This window comes from Hirundo rustica, chromosome 1 (assembly GCF_015227805.2).
Source record: "Hirundo rustica isolate bHirRus1 chromosome 1, bHirRus1.pri.v3, whole genome shotgun sequence".
NCBI lineage: Eukaryota > Metazoa > Chordata > Aves > Passeriformes > Hirundinidae > Hirundo > Hirundo rustica.
The window spans coordinates 126,994,959-127,013,773 of record NC_053450.1 but is presented as its reverse complement, the minus strand read 5'-3'; positions in this window follow the sequence as shown (position 1 = coordinate 127,013,773).

The following is an 18,815-nucleotide window of genomic DNA, read 5'->3' as shown; positions in this document are numbered from 1 at the left end:
GGTGAAAATATCTGTGAATACAATATTGCAATGAAAATTGAAGTTTAATTATGCTTTGCTATTTAAGCATGGGAACAGCACTAGAAGCTTACATTAAAAAAACACATAATGCATATATAGGAAATGCCATTTTTTCCCTTTTCTTCATTAAATATCACTGTGGTGTTTCAATGCAAATGGTACAAAGTTTAGGATAAATTGAGTTTATTTTCCTTGGTCGAGAAGTGTGTGTAAAGAAATCAAGGCTCTTCAGAGATTCTGCTTAACTCGGTTTTGTTTTAGTTTTATAGAAAAATAGTACTAATTAAACCAAAATTAGTCTATAAATGCTATTAACACATTTAAAATGAGAGATTTGAGTGTTCTCTGGGGACAGAGACATGCATTATGTACATACGTGTTGGTTTAGATGCAGTTAAATAGTTCCAATTTTCACTTCATTCCCATTCACACCTGTCGCCTGCTTAGACCATTCCTGGCAAGGAAACGATGAATGAGTTCTCCCTGGCACACTATAGAATGATCAGAGACAGAAAAATCAAAGACCATATTGAGTGTATTTGGGGAGAAAAGGAAGTCAGAAAGATAGCTGAAGCAGCAAATTCTACATTTTGTAATATATAGAGATATACATTATTTATATTAAACTTTACAGTATGGACGAGAGGATTGGGAACAGTAGGACAGTGGAATTCCTTCCTTCCCAATAAAAAAAGTCACTGGTTAATAGCTGGTTTGAGCCTTATTAAAAATTTTTACGCTGCATTGAAAATTTTAAAAGAAGCTTTCTAATATTCATGGTTATAAGAATTCTTGTTTATGCCTATAGAGCACTAGTCTGTATGAAGGGATGAGATGAGTATCTTTCTGTACTAAGGTTATTGACCAACACTATACGGCTACAAGAAGTCAAGTGTGTTCTCAGAATGGGAAAACCAGAAATCTTCTCTGACTGTTCCTTTTTTTTTTTTTTTTTTTTTTTTTTTTTCCCGATGGTTTGCTTTGGGGATCCTTTCCTTCATCTACTTAGAAGCTGTAGGAAACTTGGCACATTACCTTTAAAGATACCATTAAATCAAAGTGAAACTCATTAGTGAGCACATACAGATATGGGGGAAAGAGCTGTGATTCCCCCCATAGGCATGGGGAACCAGGAGGAAAGACATACAGACAGCTATTTTTTCTATTGTTTGATTCAATTCAAACTTCACAAAGCCCAATGTATGTATCAGGTCTCCTGCCAGGGTCTTCAAGCACAACACAAAAAAAGGATTTGCTGACTACAGAGTTTATGGTCTATACAATGACCAGAACTGCTGCAATCCTCCCCAGCTTCAGCCTTGTAGATGCACCTGATTTCTTGGACCATCCTTATTTTTAAACCAAACAAAACATCTCTCTGCTTCTTTAGGTATGGAAGGCATTCCTTTCACAGTGTGCTTCATCTGGAACTGTATTTAAGTAAACTCAAGAGAACTCTATATAGGCAATACAAAATCATGTATGAGTTTTTTGTTGTTGTTTCAATAGACAGGGCTTGATTAATGTCAGGGTTTATGGCTTGTATTTTATTTGGAGGGACTACTTTTTAACGGATGCAAGAAGCAGTCTTTGGACACAGTAAGTCACAATGTATAAATAGCTCTACTGAGAGTATAACAAAGACTTTTTTGTGCTCTTTTGCCAGCACAGCCAATCACATATGCAACTTAGTAACATAAAAGTATCTCATCCTTACTTATGATACCTATATCTTACAAAAAATTATGAAGATACCCATTTAGAACTTCTATCAAAAGCACATTATTTTTTTGTGCATTTCTTATGAGAAGTCATACAGAAGATGAAATTATTTTCTTTAATAATTGTAGAGAAATACAAGAAATTTGCTGTTGTTTGATTACAAAGTATAACATACAGTTAATTCATCTTAAATTGGAATACATTTGTGGAAATATGCTTCTCCATATGGTTTCATAATTATTTCTGCAAGGTGAATACTGTGACGGCATTTTTTTCAAATTAGAATCCACATTTTTTTATTAAATCAAAACCAGTGGAGTTTCTTCTTAGCAAGCATTTGGGACCTCATTTTAAGCCATTTTAAGGAGGTCTGAAGTTTATTGGATTTTAAATATATCCTTCTCTCCATCAAGAGTCTTTTAAAGGATAGTTTAATCTGTCTAATTTACATTCAGGAATTTCATTTTACATGCCAGGCTCTGGGACTGTCAAATCCTTTGGCTTTTCATTCTTATCAAACATAATAAAGCAATCATATATAACCAGTAGGATGTATTTTTTTGATTTTTATCCAAATATCATTTTCAAATCCAATTTATGTCATATACGATGCCAATTTTGTACAGTTGAGGAGTTAGATGGATTTTCCAAAGGATGATTATCAGTAGTAAGTATAAACATATGTCAGTTCATTAACTCTTTAAATAAAATACCCAGTACATCAAACTTCATTCCCTCCTACACTTTCAAATAGTACAATAGGTCCTACTTGAGGCTTCGTAAACTCCTGATACAAAAAATCCTCAAGCCAGTAGAAATCATTGGCTTTCCTAGTAGGGTTTGTACTTGGGCAAACTCCAATACATTTTACTGAGTGGCCTTGATCACATTTTGAGATTTGGGACAGATAAGGATCCCATGCCTATTCCAGCCACTGCTTAGAATGGCTTCCAGTAAAATATTCTCTAGCTGCTCCATAGCTTAAAATGCTATTATGTCCTACTTACAACAAAGGACAGAAGGTAGCTTTGCCTATTGTTAGTCAATCATTCCTCTTCCCCTTCTCCCCTGCAAATATAACAATGCATTTTTATCTTTCAAAGAAGCTTTGCCCCATTTGGTCAAAATCAATACAGGTTCTACACAAAGTGTCAATTTGTATTTCTTAATCACAGGATTTTTAATTCTTTTTTTCCCCAATGTTATGATAGAGTTTAGAGAATTTTTTTTTGCTTTCTGTACTTTGAAAATGAAAGGTTCTTTCATCTCCAGCTTTAGGAGCAACCAAATCTAAATCCATGTTAATCCTGAAAGTCAAGTAAATTCTAATGACTCCTTAGAAGTAGTACTAATGATACCAATTACTTTCTTCCTCTGCTTAGTGTTATGCAAATTGATACTAACCAATAAAAGTGGGTTTGATTGCAAACTAATTAGATGGTACCAAAACCCAGTAATATACCCAACTTCAGTCAAGTGCTAAGCATTTTATTCCTTGTACACAAAGAATATTTTAAGATTAATAATGTATTCACATATCCCTTAGGCTTAGTGAAAAAAATGAGTCTGTCTTTAGAGGAGCTTTGTACTCGATTGGGGCTAGATGAGGATTTTACCAAATCCAGTAAACAAATCTCATTAGCATAAACCAGGTGAAATTTCACTGTTACCTAGACATAAGTAAAAGCTGTTATGTAGAATTTCTTATCTCACGTACATGAATCTGTTTGGATATCCAGAAAGATGAAAATCCCTCCTTTTCTCAGTCTTCAAACAAAAGGCAAAAAGATTGACATTGCTGGTTCTTCAAGAAATTGCTACCTCATTAAATGAATCTGTTAATTTTTCAACCTCTCTTTTCTGCAACCAGTCAGCCAGTCAGCCAGCCATATAGTACCCATTTGCTCTTGAGCCCAGTCCACCCCATGTCTTATACTGATAATAAAAACCATTTGGAAGCCTACACCACTTAATTCAAATGCAGGGATAGCATGATCTGTCAAACAGGTAACAGTATATCTCAGCACCTTTCCACAAGAATGGAGCACAATATTCATTCAGATTACGTTAAATCTGAATGATTTAATGAATCTTAAATAGATTCAGATTCAAATATTCAAAATCTTTTAAGCAACCAGACCTGTGGACTTAAAGGAAAATGTGAATAATAACTCAGAGTGGCAAGCCTGTCTCACTAGCATGGCCCTAAGTCAGAGGGACCTCAGAGTAGCCTTCTTCCTAGGGCAAACAAGAAAAAGGAGCAGGATTCACATCATCTTCTTGCATCTATCATAAGCAACTAATCTGCTCTGCCTTGAACAGTCAACACACTAACCTTTATTCAGCTCATTTGTAGCAGCTGGTTGTTACGGTACTCCACCAAAACCTTTGCTCACCTCCTATTGCTATAAGCAAATTCATGCCTCCAGTGACAGAGAGAAAAGGAAAATAAGCACCCAAGTGATGCCCACATGCTACTGTCTGGGCTTGCATAGACATGGGGAAAACCTTGACATTTGTCCATCTCTAGGTCTCCCCCAGTGGGAAAGTAAAGGTGGTTAGGACAGCATAGGGTCAAACTCCCTTCAGAGCCTGCAGGCCAATATTCATCAAAATCAAAGATACCACAGTAAGTAAAACTATGATCTGGACTCACATGGACTGGTACAGAGTCATCAAAAAACATATAGGGCTGGAGAGATAGATCTTCCCAAATATATAAGTTGAGATTTTCCTATTGCACCTCCTGGGTATAGTGGTGGTTGACAAGATTTACAGAACTGAATCCATGAGAGAAAGAGAACACACTCGTTTAAGAGCAACCTGTCATGAGTCAGGTCACACAGACATGGAGGCTTGATTGAGATTTCAGGGTAGGTCATGCCCACAGTTCATGACTGCATTTTCATCAGCTATAATTTAGAAAGTCTTTATCACCTCCTCCAGAACTAAAATGCTAAAAAAAAAATTCACTTCAGTATCTCACAATATCCACACTTCAGCAATCAAGTAAATAAGATTCATTTTATATTTACATTTATACAGTTATACAGCCAACAAAACCAAAATATGAAGCCTTACTGAAGAGTAGTTTTAATTTGATGGCATTTCTGAAGTGTCTGGGGATATCTGCTGTCTATGAATGCTGCATAAATTATGCCATTGTTTCCTACAGTACTGCAAAAGGAGAACTTCCAAGTGTTGTTCACAGCAGGAAATGCCTTCAGCCTATTTCGACCCACAACTAATAACTCTTAAGTTAATATCTGGTGGGCCCCTCCAAACATTTCAAAATCATATGCTTTCTGCAGTGGTCTGGTAAGGACTGTATGACCAACAAAAATGGGTAGCATGAGTTGTGACATCTCATCATGACATGTTCTCATGTCAGTTTTGTTTACTGTATCAGTGATGCAAGTTGTGATTAGAAAAAAAGTAGCATACAGCAATTAAGAGACATTTTTCTTTTTATTACTTCTTTCTCCTTCTTTGCAATAATAAAAAAATTACTCTGATCACTGCTATCCTATTCCTCCTCCATCTTTTCTCAAATCCCTTAGTCATAAAGTGTTGATAGTATGCATCGATATTTAGAATACAAGAACTTTGCATTTCATTTATCACAGAGTGATTAAACTTGCTTCCCTTTAATAAAAAAGTTTCATACTACCTACCATATTATTATACAAGACTAGTCTAAAATATCCCTGTATTTACAAACTTTTTACATGCCATAATACTAGAAGAGTTGCATATGCAACATCAAACTGTAAGTCCAGTCATTATGTTAGCAATAAATAAGTTAATAAGGGATATTTACAAAGAAACATGAAAAGCAAGACATAAGTAGCATGCTTATATATTCAAATGGATATATCAATCCAAACAAAAGATAATGAAACGGGCTGATCATCTCATCTTCATTTTGCCCAAGTTTTTGCACCTTTCAAGCAGTTTACTTCTATTTACTTCTATTGCTCATAAGCAGAACTTGACATGCTGAAGTGGATGACTGTGGACCATTTATGCTAGCTGAAGCTGAGGAACTCATTCTACATTTCTATCCATACTTCATTTATGACTTAATAATACACATCCTACCAAATAAATCTATTTGATATTATGGAAAGTGTATTAGGAAGCTAAACTAGATGATTTTTAAAGAATTTGGGTTTATTTTTTAAGGAAACTTGCATGCTGGAAGATACTTTTATTTACTGAAGTGCATTTTTTCCTGTGAACTTTTTAAAGTTCAAGGGAATAGGAATCCAAAAGCCACAGAGTAAAAGATCAAGCATTAAATTCTCATTGTGGTGTGCACTAGAGTAATTTGGATGATTATGCAAAAAATGAATTTTCAAGCTACTGTCCTGTTCTTTAAATTTTAGCATTAGCTTTGGGATAATGCATTTCAGAACCAGACAACACCCACTCAGTTAGAAAGAGATTACTTCAAGTCTTTATGAAAAAACAGGGAGAAGCAGGAACCTTAAGTTCGCAGCTATGACTGTTTTAACTGTGCTGACCCCTGTGTTTCACTGCATTGGTGCCGAGAGCTTGCTCTGATTTGAAAGCTTAAAGATTGGAGGAGTTATTCCTTACAGACTGTGTTCTTATTTCTGGGCATTTAGTCATAGTACTCTAAATGTTCACCAACTAGACCTGGGCTTATATTTTTCAGATTCCATTCTTTAGAAAAGAAAGAGTCGTCCTCTTTCAATTCATAAGACTAAAAAAGTTAAGTCAAAGTACAAAAGTACAATCTCTCAGTGTGTCTACTTTATCTTTATTTGTTCCATTTTAGAATGACTGAGCACTTGATTCAGCTCAGGCAGCCACCACTCCCAGTTCCTGAGCCTCAGCCAGGTCTCTTAGGCCCATTCACAATTCCAGCACTAACTTTCCATAATTATTTTATTTCCTTAATCTTCTCAATGGCTGGTTCAGCCCCAGGTGGGCCTCATTCCTCTCCAAGTTCAATAAGACAGTCTCTTACTCCCTCTGCTCTCCTGTCTCCTCCAATTTTGATTTTTGTTGGCAGCCTTACAGTATCTCCTCTCCTCTCTCTTATGAACACACAAACACACATATGCACGCACACACAATGGATGGGAAATACCATTTGGGGAAAAACAATGGCAATGTGCAATTTTCCACACCTGAAAAAGAACCAAAAGCTGAAGGGAAAAAAAAAAAGGACTATGAGGGAGAAAAGAGGACCACAAAACTGTAAATAAAGGGGAGGGAAAAAAGAAAAGTTTGAATATATCAGTAGCAAAACAGTGAAAAAAATGTAATCCACATATGTGAGGGGAAAAAAAGTAAGATATAGTGGTGATGAGGAGAAGATAGAAGATATAAAAACAAAAAAGAACTTAAGCCACAAGTAACCTAAAGCTCAATGTAGCTTTGAAATTTCTACCTCTCTACCCAAAATTTCTATCTCTAGAAGTGTTGAAAAAGATGCAAAAAATCCCATCCAGATTCATCTTATTGTGTCAGTGTTAGCTTACCACACAGTATTCCCAAAGCCGAAAATGTTAAATGCTTGAGCCTTCCCTCAGCTTTTTCCACATGTTAACCTGGAGTGCAGTACATGTCATTATGCAAGGGTAATGCTGCATGCTACACCCAGGTGTAGCATCTAACTGCAGTCTTCAGAGACTAAGACTGTTGGCTGCAGCTTAATAAACTATTTAAATACATGGCTGATTTAAAGCAATGGCTGAGTCTAACCTGCGGAAGCTGGGTGTGCCTCCCAGCCCCTACAGCCATGTGTGTCTGTGTCTGTGTGTCTGTGTGTCTATGTGTGCCCCAGCTGCACCCTGGCTTCTTGCTCACTCCCTTCAAGCCTTCGCCCCCACACTGCAGTTTCCGGCCCAGCCAGGTCCCCCCCCAGATGATCAAGGACTTGCTTATGGAGCACACCCCACCCAGAGGCTTAGACAGAGCCTCTGGGAGTCATCGAGCGTTATGTTTGCAGCAGCCTGAAGCAGAGCTTTGACTCAGGGTAATTATCTTGTGAGCTGAGCCTTGTACGAATATTGTCCACTAATAGTTTTGCTGTGAAAGAGTATATCTTTTCTCACTCTCAAAAGCAGAAATAAGTTCAGTTCATTTTTAAAATAAATTACTTTAACGGCTTGTGACCTATTGAGCAAAATGAATATAAGCACACACTGGGGCCAGTCTGCGAACAAAGGACACACATTGGTTTGGTAAAAGCAACCAGAGCACTCAGATGGCCATGTCGCCATGCACTGCACTGAAAGTGTGCTCATAGGTGTCAGTAGTTCATGGTTGGCCATCTGTATTTTGTCAACAATAGCAATTCACTTTTTAATGAATGTTTAAAGTCTCAATTCCCACAGGAGTAGCAGCTACAGAGAGCATCAGCTATTGCTGAAAGAACAGGGATTCTAGGAATAAACAGAATATTGTAGAATGGTAAATGGGAACCAGTGACCTCATTATTCTGGAAAATGTCTCTTTTTGAACCACAAGGAACTCTGACAATTGTAAAGGTTTAGTCATGAACAGTGGAGTTTTGCAGAGATAGAGTGAAAGCAAAATTGAGCCCCCTGTGTACTTATGGCAGTTCTTTATTATGTGCCATATATTATCATGTTGTGTTGTGTTTTGCTTTATCGTTGTTGCATCTTTATTAGAGGTGGGCCAGAAATAAAACCCAGATGTAAACATACCTGCACTTCCAAGGCACTTGGCTTAAGTTAAGAGTGCAGCAGCTGAAAGCTATCCTCAGCATGTATTCTTCTAGAACATTTATATTCTTCTAGTAAAGTAAAAAAAAAACAAACAAGGAAAACATTTAAAATAGCAAATAAAGTCTTGCTGTTGTACTATAATTATGTATAATATTGTTTGCTACATTTTAAAAGAATCTGGTCATACAGGTATGGGTAATGATTCTGACTTTAAAGAGGAGAGCAATTTTGCTCTCTAGTCTGCAGAATACAAAGAATTCAGGACACATTCTTGTCCTTAAGTCTAGGGATTTCCTTTGTTTAGGCTTTTTAGGCGAATTACAGACTGGTGTCTTGCAGTCAGACAGCGAGGTCTGTACTGGATTATTGAGTTGTAGGACACAAAACCATATAAAGAAAGAGATGTCATTATTCCAATGACAGTGGAGAAGAAAAATATCCACTGCTGACAGGCCCACTTACAAGTCCATTGGTGTCAACATACATAGTAGTAGAGACAGACTAGGTTAGGAAAGAGTTTGGTACATCTGGTTAAAAGGGAAGTGTGAGAGCTAAAGGCGAGCAAAATACTGTATGTCAGTATTTGCCCTACCGAGGAACAGTAGACATGTACTGGAACTGAAGGATAGCATATATAAAGAAGTAAGTAACCACATGTAGTATTTCAGCCCTATGCCCCAGCTGTAAAACATTATTTGAAGTTATAATAGCTGCACAGCTGTGGGAAGGTGAGGGTCATCCATTTTACATACATATTCAAATTAAGAATGCAGGGCTGCTGGCACAGAGCATCAGTAATGATATGGCCTCAAAGGTAGAAATGTACAGAAAGACAAAAATCTCTTTTTGTTTTCTCTTTTGGAGGTCGATGTGAACTTTTTCACTTCTCTCTTGCTTGTGAATGGATAAGCCTGAAGTTGGAAAATTATGAATATCCTGAGCAACAAAAGTACAGATATACAGAAAAATCCAAGGAAAAAAAAAAAAAAAAAAAAAAAAAAAAAGGTCTGATTTACACATAAATCAGGTGGTGTCTAAATGCCCTAACTGCTTTCTTTTTCAATATTCAATTGTGTTTCTTGAACCCCACATCTGGTCATGGATGCCCTGACTAGACTTTCCTTATGTACCATTTGGATCAAGAAACTAGTTGTTTCCCACATCTGAATATGCCAGCACAGCAATACAGAGGTCATACGCACATCAACTAGCTCTTAATGAAAAAGTCTGGGTACCAGAAGCTCATAATTTATTGTTCCTCGCTGACTATTTATGCTCTTTTGATTTGTCTTCACAACCTTACTATGACAAAGAAAAACAGAATTGCTGAGGTTGGAAGGGTCCTCAGAAGATCATCTACTATGAACCCCTGCTCTAAGCAATCTCAGCTACAGCTGGTTGCTCAAGATCATGTTCAGCTGCAATTTCAAATATCTCCAGGTAAAGAGACTCCATAAACTTTCCAAGCATCCTGTCCTGGTGTTTGACTACCTTGACCACAATGAAGGGGGTTTTTCTTGCGTTTAAATGCAATTTCTTCTGTTTGAGTGTAATGATTGTCTCTTGTGCTACTGGGGCCCAGGCTGTGAAAGCTCAGGGTCTGCTCTAGGCAAAGCTCCCAGCTCTGGCTCTGTCTCCCTTCTCTGGAATTCAGGCTCTTGCAGAGCTACAAGGTCTTGGACAAGATCTCATCAAACTCCTTTCCTTGTCTCTGATGCAATGCAGACTGTAGCCCTCCTACAGCTCTTTTACTTGGTGACACAGATCCTCTATTAGTGCACACGTCCTGCAGCTAAGACCATCTCCTCCAGCCCCAGCATCATGTCATGCCAGGTACACAGCTAAACAGCACAGAGTTGCTCACTCACCCACCCCCACAGCAGGATGGGGAGGGAATTCAGAGAAAAAGTAAAAATCATGGGTTTAGATAAAGACAGAAATAGGACAGGGAAAAAAGGGAGGAAGGGAGGAAGGGAGGAAGGGAGGAAGGGAGGAAGGGAGGAAGGAAGGAAGGAAGGAAGGAAGGAAGGAAGGAAGGAAGGAAGGAAGGAAGGAAGGAAGGAAGGAAGGAAGGAAGGAAGGAAGGAAGGAAGGAAGGAAGGAAGGAAGGAAGGAAGGAAGGAAGGAAGGAAGGAAGGAAGGAAGAAGGAAGGAAGGAAGGAAGGAAGGAAGGAAGGAAGGAAGGAAGGAAGGAAGGAAGGAAGGAAGGAAGGAAGGAAGGAAGGAAGGAAATTAAAAATAAATAGTAATAAGAATAATTAGAATAATAATTAGAATACACCAACAAGTGATGCACTTGCTTACCACCTGCAAAGCGATGCCCAGCCAGTTCCTGAGCAGTTTCCCAGCCTGCTTTCTCCATAGTTTATGTGCTATGCATGACACCATACGGTACGGAATATCCGTTTGGTTAGCGGGGTTCACCTGTCTTGGCTGTGTTCCCCCTCAATTAACTGTGTCCCCCAGCCTGCTTGCTGGTGGGGTTGGGTGGGGTGAGCAGCTGAAAATTCCTTGACTTAGTGTACACTGCTAGCAACAACTGAAACTTCAGTGTATCATCAACATTATTCTCATATTAAACCTAAAACACATCACTGTACCAGCCACTGTACTAGGAAGAAAATTAGCTTTATCCAGCCAAAACCAGGATAACTCAGTGAGGCATCCCTGTACCTGTGAATCTGCAAAGCTCCATCCACCCATGGGAATTCAGGTTAAGGACAGAGGAGATGCTTTCGTTTCTGGCCCATGAGAGGTCAGCACCATTGCTGAGTGTGTACACCACCTTCCATAGTTTCTGCTGCTCAAATTGAAAGACTGCTGCACCTCCTGGTTGCACCTGTTAGCTGAACTCTGTCACACATCTGTGTCACACAGGTATGCTTAAATCTCCTGTGGGACATAACCCAGCTGCTTCTCTTAGTACAAGACTGGCAAGACACATATTCCTAAAAATACAGTAACAGATGCAGTCTTCAACAGTGCCAACAGAAACACTTGGAAAGTAATTCTTCTCACTGGGATTTGACATTATTTGATGCACATTGGTTCTAATGCAGTTCTAATTATTTATAAAAAGCAGACATTATGATCCTTTATTTTTACTTATTTGAATCTGCTCATACCTTTGGAAATAGAGACATCATTTTATCTTCAGGAAATGGGTACTGCCTATTCATGTACTCTGGGCAATTCATTGTTTTCCTTCTGATTTTAGGTGCTTCCTTGGTCAGCTAGTCAACTATTCTAGACACTGGTATGAAACAGTAATGGGAATCTAGGCACCTAATGTAGGGGACAAGTTAGTCTCTACAAATCAGAAAGATACTTAATCTTATTTTAACCTACTGAAATTTCTGGAATTTAGATCCAAAAAGACTGATGGCCCTAAATGATACAGATGACATGAGTTCCAGGTCCTTAAATCTCCAAAGACTAGGCATTTAGATAAACAATATATCTGCTCAATGCATGAATGAATGCAAAATTGGTTGTAATGTCAAAAAATTATGTTGGATTCACAGCTGTCCACCACTCTTCACTAACATAGTTCTGTCTATTATTCCTATTCTAGCAAAGATAATGAATCAGTAATTGTTAGCTGCTGAGAATGATTTAAGACCTTTGAGAAAAAAAAATGCTATTTTTAGTCATGGCAAAGTGAGAAAAGTAAATTAACAGCACCATCATGTAATAGCCTGCAGTCAACAAGGAGAAAAGATAAACTGCTGAGATCAGAAATTGAGTCTTCCTTCTGTATTGGGAATTTTGAGACTTTCCAAAATAGGTCTAACCAAAATAAATTATATAATTATATATATAATAAATTACATTAATTGTTGGTTTACTTCCATCTGGTAAAAGATGTCAAAGTATGTATAAGTAGAATTTAACAGGCAAATGAACATTCTTTCCCATTAAGGCTAACAATATGGAATAGAGTATGTATATCTGTTCAAATCCTCTTTACGTTCCAACACTGCCTACTGAGAATGAACCATGGTCTCTGCTAGACTCCAAATAATGCCCAAATACTCCTGGGGAGACCAGTAATTGTCTCAGGAAAAAAATTGCAGGGGACTTTTCCAACAGTTTGGCAGTAGAGACAACACATTCAGCGATTCATAACATACCATAGAATACAATTTTCTAATATAGACAGGTCCTTAAAAACTGCAAAATATAATACCACTTTTGCACTTGAAAACAATTTTTTTAAATGTAAATTCATTAAGGTTCTTCTTATTAGAAAATGGATTTAAAGACATATATTTTATAAGGAAAAATAGCATTTTAGTTTGATTTTCCAGTAGTCAGAGTGCTGTTTCTCCATTCATCTGTCTGTTCAACTTGCTTTCCAGTTCTCCTCAAAAAACTTTAAAGGAAGTAAGTGAACATAGTATACAAATCCAAGGAGCAAGGTAACACTAATATTCAAATCAATCTGCATTTCCTAAGCTCAAGTCATTACATAAGATGTGATTCTCTCTCAAAACTTTCATTTTCGAGGATAATGCTAGAAGTTGAGGTAGAAATTGTTATGACACAGGTAATACACGTTCAAATGGAGTGTCTGCATTCAAGGCTACAGTAATAACAGTCACCCCGTTACACACATATGTATCGAGACTGGTAATCTGTTCTGCCTCCTGCAGGACACTTTGGCCCTCAGAGCACCACAGCAGAAGAAACACAAGTTGGAACACAGGAAATTTTGACTACACGTAGGAAAAACAAAACTCAAAAATGTTTGAGCCAGAGAGCCGGTAAAGAGTCCTTCCTTGGTGGTATTCCAAGGGTGATTGCACCAGGCCCTGAGCAGCCTGCTTTAACTGGAAGGAGATAGGACTACACAATCTCCAGAGGTTCCTTCCAACCCACACGATGTTATGGCTGCCTATATGGAGTCTAATGAGCAGAAAATGAAGGGTTGGTGAGAGAACTTAAATCTGGTTCAATTAACTCACAAAATAAAAGTTAATTTTGAAATGGATTCATATCTCATTGGCAACTAACAGGTGTTTAAGGATATCTGTATATCTTACTGAATTGCTTAGATAGTCTTTTTTCTTTGTTCAGCTGCAGGCATTTGACTCCCACGTAACCTCTATTTTTAGTAACCTCTGAATTTCTGAGTAAATCTTATAAGAATGGAGGTTTTCAAGGCTGTCACCAATAACCTATCACTGATGTATATAAAGTTTCTGGACTCAGCAAGTTAAGTGAAAGATATATTTATGTATAGACATACCTGGAAACAGCAGAAAACAATACCCAAGGACGCAGGGAAGTCTAACCCTAGTCAAAATCAAATGGACCTAGAATTCCTAAACCTAATGCAGGGCTGAATGACTGCCTTAAGATCATTAAAACAAGTAAGGCAAATAGAGGAAACAGTCACAAAAAAGTGTAAACTTCCATAGAAATGTGAAACATCAACCTGAGTGCTGAAAGCAAGTAAGTTACAATCGCTATGTGTTGTTTCTACTGTTTTTTTTAAAAAAATGGAATTTTGCAGGCATCCTTTACAAATGAGCAGAACTATACCCAAAAGGGTGTTGTACCTGCCTTGTACTACACCTGTAAATTAAAACAAATATGCAGGGCACAGACAACGAAAACCAGAATGAAAGAAATAAGATGTGGAATACAATTGACAAACACATGGGTTTTGTGGTTTTTCTAAACCCTGAAGATACCTAGTCAGCTCATTAGCTGTCACCCCAGAAAGACACAGCTTCTCCTTATGTGTGAAGAGAAGATCTGTTGTCCCAGGTAGCCTGTTTTGTCTCAGATGGCACCCATCATCCATTTTTAGGCAAATGAATTGAAGACAAGTTTTTCAGGCCGAATATAAAATTTGTGAAATTGTGTCTCAACTTGGCACTGCAGGGGTTAGAGCTGGCTGTTTTGCCATCCCTTGTTATACTTCTCTTCTTACCCTCTTCAGCCCTCATGCTACGGTGGGATGAAGTAAGGGCCTTTCAATGAGAAAAGCAAAAGAAAGCCTTGTTTCAGACTGAAAGAATTAACCTGGTAATGCAGGCAGCTCAGACAGTCCAAAGATTTTTATTTCCAAGCCAAATGCTTTTTGGCTATAGAGGTGATCTCAGAGTCTGCTATCTTTTCTTTGGGTATTAAATAATAGTATTCTTTGTTTAAAAAAAATATCTATTGAAGCACTGAAAGGAATATCCATGTCTTCCGTGACTGAAGCATTCAACTTTTCTAAAACCACAGGGAAAAATCTTGCTTCAGATAACATTTAAGTCTTTGTTTACCAAAAAAAACTCCCTCAGTAGCCTGAAGCTAGACCATGCACATTTGATATGATACAGACAGGAGACTTTACTGGAATTATTTCAGATAAATTTCATTGAAGGAGAAAGGTGTGAAATAGTTTCTGTATGAAGAACGTTGAACAGATCAGGACTGTTCTGGTTGGAGAAGCAGTAATATAGGCCTAATAAAACATTGAATGGCAAGAAGAAGGTGAATAGAAATAAGAGTTCATGGATTCTTCCCATATAAGAACTAGAGATTATCAAATAAAATAGCAATTGGCAAGACCAAAGCAGAGATCCTTCATTCAAGACACTTCACACAACGTACATGCAAGCACTGTGAATAATTTTGCATTATATTGCAGGTGCAACAATTTTATATTGTGTGTAAAGTGCCTAGAAATATTCATGAGGAGAAAAAAAATCAAGGATTCTTAATTACACGTCACATGACTGTAATTACAGACACATCACATGACTCAAATTTGCAGAGGCACAGAAAATTTCACTATATGTTTGGCAGACAAACACCACTGACTACTGCGAGACAGGCTGCAGGGCTGGAGAGGCATTTGGGCTCCCTGATGTGGCCGTCCCTATATTCCTAAATCCCTTATCTGAATGAAGCAGAGATGTGTTTTGCAATGAGGCTGCTTCCGGAGAGTCCAAAGCTAACATACGGCTCTGTGATTTTGAGCAGAAACACCACCCTGCAGCTTCAAAACTCCTTCTGAAACTTGCTCATCTATTCCCAGCGTTATCTGATGAAAAAAACAATAAGAAAAGAACACTTTGTTTAAAAAAGTCACAACCAGCTCCTCTGTTATCCAAACCAAAACTCCACGCTTTTCTGAAGTTTCCTTCCAGAGCCGCAAAAGACATTGGCATGTTCTATAGATTCAGGCACCAGTAAAATCCAATATGTATCTAAAGAAGACTGATTGCCTGTCCTTGCTGCAATGATTCTAAGGCCCAGTGCTCCACAGGGGAGAGATACAAGACAGCCAGGAAAGACGTAGTGAAAACAGACAGTGAGCATATAAATCACCAGTGCAGCTCAGACATGGAAGCTAGAAAGATGACTCCTGTTTGGAAGATAAACTACACTGTACATGCTAAGGCAGAGCAAGAAAGCCTTTTGATATAGGTAAAATGCAGAATACTGTGGGGGACACAGTAAGGAAAGGAATCAACCTTCTGCCCCCAGTGAAAACATTGGCTTTATTGAACCAGAAACTGGAAAGGGTTATTTTTTTCCTTGTGCTGAAATATGTCCAGACCATAGCTGGGAGGAGAAGTGGGGCACTTGCCTAGAATGATTCAATCTAATATGGAAAAAATATATGTTCTTATGATGATTTTCTAACACCAGAGTATTTGTCTGCTTTAATAAGCCCAAAGAACCTAGGTGTCCAGTGATTTCTTGTCATAAATCAGTAGCTGATTAAAAGAAAAAGTATTAAAAGAAGGCAAAGATTCTGGCAGGAGTCTTGAGAAAACAATTGAAAAGCATTTTTGAAGTTTCAGACATTTTGGTGCAATACTGCAAAGGCCACAGCTCTGAACAGTAATAGTTCCAAAGTCAACTTAGTCTGTCAACTAAGTACCTTTAAGCTCCTGAATTTACTGAATTTAAGACCACCGATTCTGCTTTCTGCCTGTGACTGGATATTGCCTGCTTAGAACGACACGCAAAGCTGTGGTTGTGGGAGGGAGCTGAAAGAAAGTCATGCTACCTGACCAACAGGAAATTCAAAGTGCATCAATTCTAAGAGTCCAAAGAGCTGTTGAAAAGTAAGATAAGGTTCAGAAGGGGATTACTGTGTCCTAAATGTGATATTTTTATTGAGAGGGCAATGCTTAAATTACATTTTTATGAGCCAGAGTGGCATACCATCACTTTTTCATTTTACTGGGAAGCTTGCTGGGACTTCTCTGGTTCACAGCTGCAGAACGGATTAATTTTATCCTCTTCTGAATGAGACCTTCAGTCCCAGTGTAATTTCTAACTTGGAAGCAGCACACAAGGATACTACAAAAGAAGAATTATTATACCATGAGACAAAGTAAAAGAGAAACAGAAATAAAAATTAGTAAAACACTGAGATTTAATTCAGCAAAACATTTATGCGCAGGTTAGCCTTAAGCAGCCCAGGTTAGTGAAGCACTAAAGCATATTCTTAGGCTTAATCGAAGTTAATGGGATTTACACAGGTCCTGAAGGTAATCATATATTTCACTGCTTCATTAAATCAGAATACAAGTATGAAAAGGCAGGAGTTATCCTCAGGGAATTCCACTGAAAAACAGGGTGATACAAAACTATAAATCTTGTTAAGGTATTTGTTATTAAAATTCAAACAACAAAAATATGGTAAAGAAACTGCAGGTTGCATAAGAGCTGAGCCTCAGAATAGCACTTTCTTTAACAAGATATCTGAGACATAGGACCTGTTTCAGTGTAAAATCAGAAGTAACTACAGTAAAGCCAAGGCTGACACAGCTGAGATCAATATTAAACCCCAGAGAAGGGGAATTTTCTAAAAGTTTAGGGGGAGGGGAAGAAAAATGGAGAACAGGTCCCCAGAGAATGTGATAAATGGTGATGGGTTAGGCAATATAGTTCTGCTTCCAAAAGCCAGGCTTAATCCTCACTCAGGAGTAGACATTGTGCCACATATTTAATCTATCCCTTAGAGAGAGTCAAAAGGATCAAAAGCATCACACAGATACTTAAAGGGAAAGGTCATATTCCCATTGAGGACTAATGACTATATCCGTTCCTTCAAGCACGGGGATTTCTGGTGAGGGAACTAAAACTGCAGTGTTTCCAGCGTTAACTCTGGCTGGAGGGTGTCTGCTGCCACAACAGCTTCTTGAACCCTTCCCCTTTACTCCAAACCCTCATGCTGTGAACTTGCAGCTCCCTGTGTTTCTCCTACAGCTTTTCCATACCTTTCAGCAAAGGGATTTCTTTAACAAAACTAAGCTCTGTGATCAGATCACCCGAAGCCACTGCAATGTCTCAAAACTACCAAAGCCTTTGTGGTTACAGAAGAATTGTAGAGAGCTGCTATAATTTAAGAGCAGGGATTTTTTTTTCCACTGTAGTGGTTCAATGTGTGTTGTGTGCACACATGTGCTTCAGCACAGATGGAGATTCAAATGAATATCAGACCCTTTGGTGTGAGTTCAAATTTCCTGAAGGTGTTGGAATGTCTGTAAAACATCAGATGCCCTTTTAGTTGTTTTTTTTATAAATACATTTTGATTCTCGGCTGATTTGACATTTCACTTTATTTAGGAAAATCAGGAAAAAAAATGACAACATACAGAAAAAAGTTATTATGGAAAAAAAGAACAGAGAAAGGAAAGGCTTGGATGTCCCTGGCAGCTACCTGCCTTTTTTATACAAAGCCACCTATGATTCTTCTACAACCACAAACAAGCTAGCTTTTCTTTGTGCTCTGTCCAGAAAGGAAGTTCAAAATATGTACATCTACTCCAAAGCTATTAATCTTTTTTATAAGATTATTGAGGAGAGTAAAGAACCATTGTCATATTTCTTAAAATTAGTTTTCCCCAAAGCTTCAGGAAACTTTTAAGTAAGGCTTAATATATTATTTCTTTTTTTGTCTTCTAACATATTTACCTCCTAAACGATAGTTATTTTATGACTTTTAGTAAAATGTCATAGTTTAGTTTTACTTTTGTACCACTTATATCCATTTCTCTGTTTCTTCAGGAAAGGAAAAAAAAAAAGGCAAAAACACCCCAAACCCCAAAACTTTAGACCCCCACATTGCTGGCTTTAGTTTGATCTTGCTGTTATCAACCCAGACCCATATGGCTGGAGAGGCTGTGTTTCCACAAAGGCTGAAGAATATATTGCATGAAAGAGTTTCTAAATGGTCAGTAAGACAAAGAAAACAACAATCTCTGAACCTTTCGATTCTCGAAAATGGTTTCAATTGCATATTGAAAGTAACATAAGGCAAAACAGCAACAAAAATCAGAGTCAGGCCCCTAAACAAATGTCATCACTGCTTAGACTTCAGTGAGG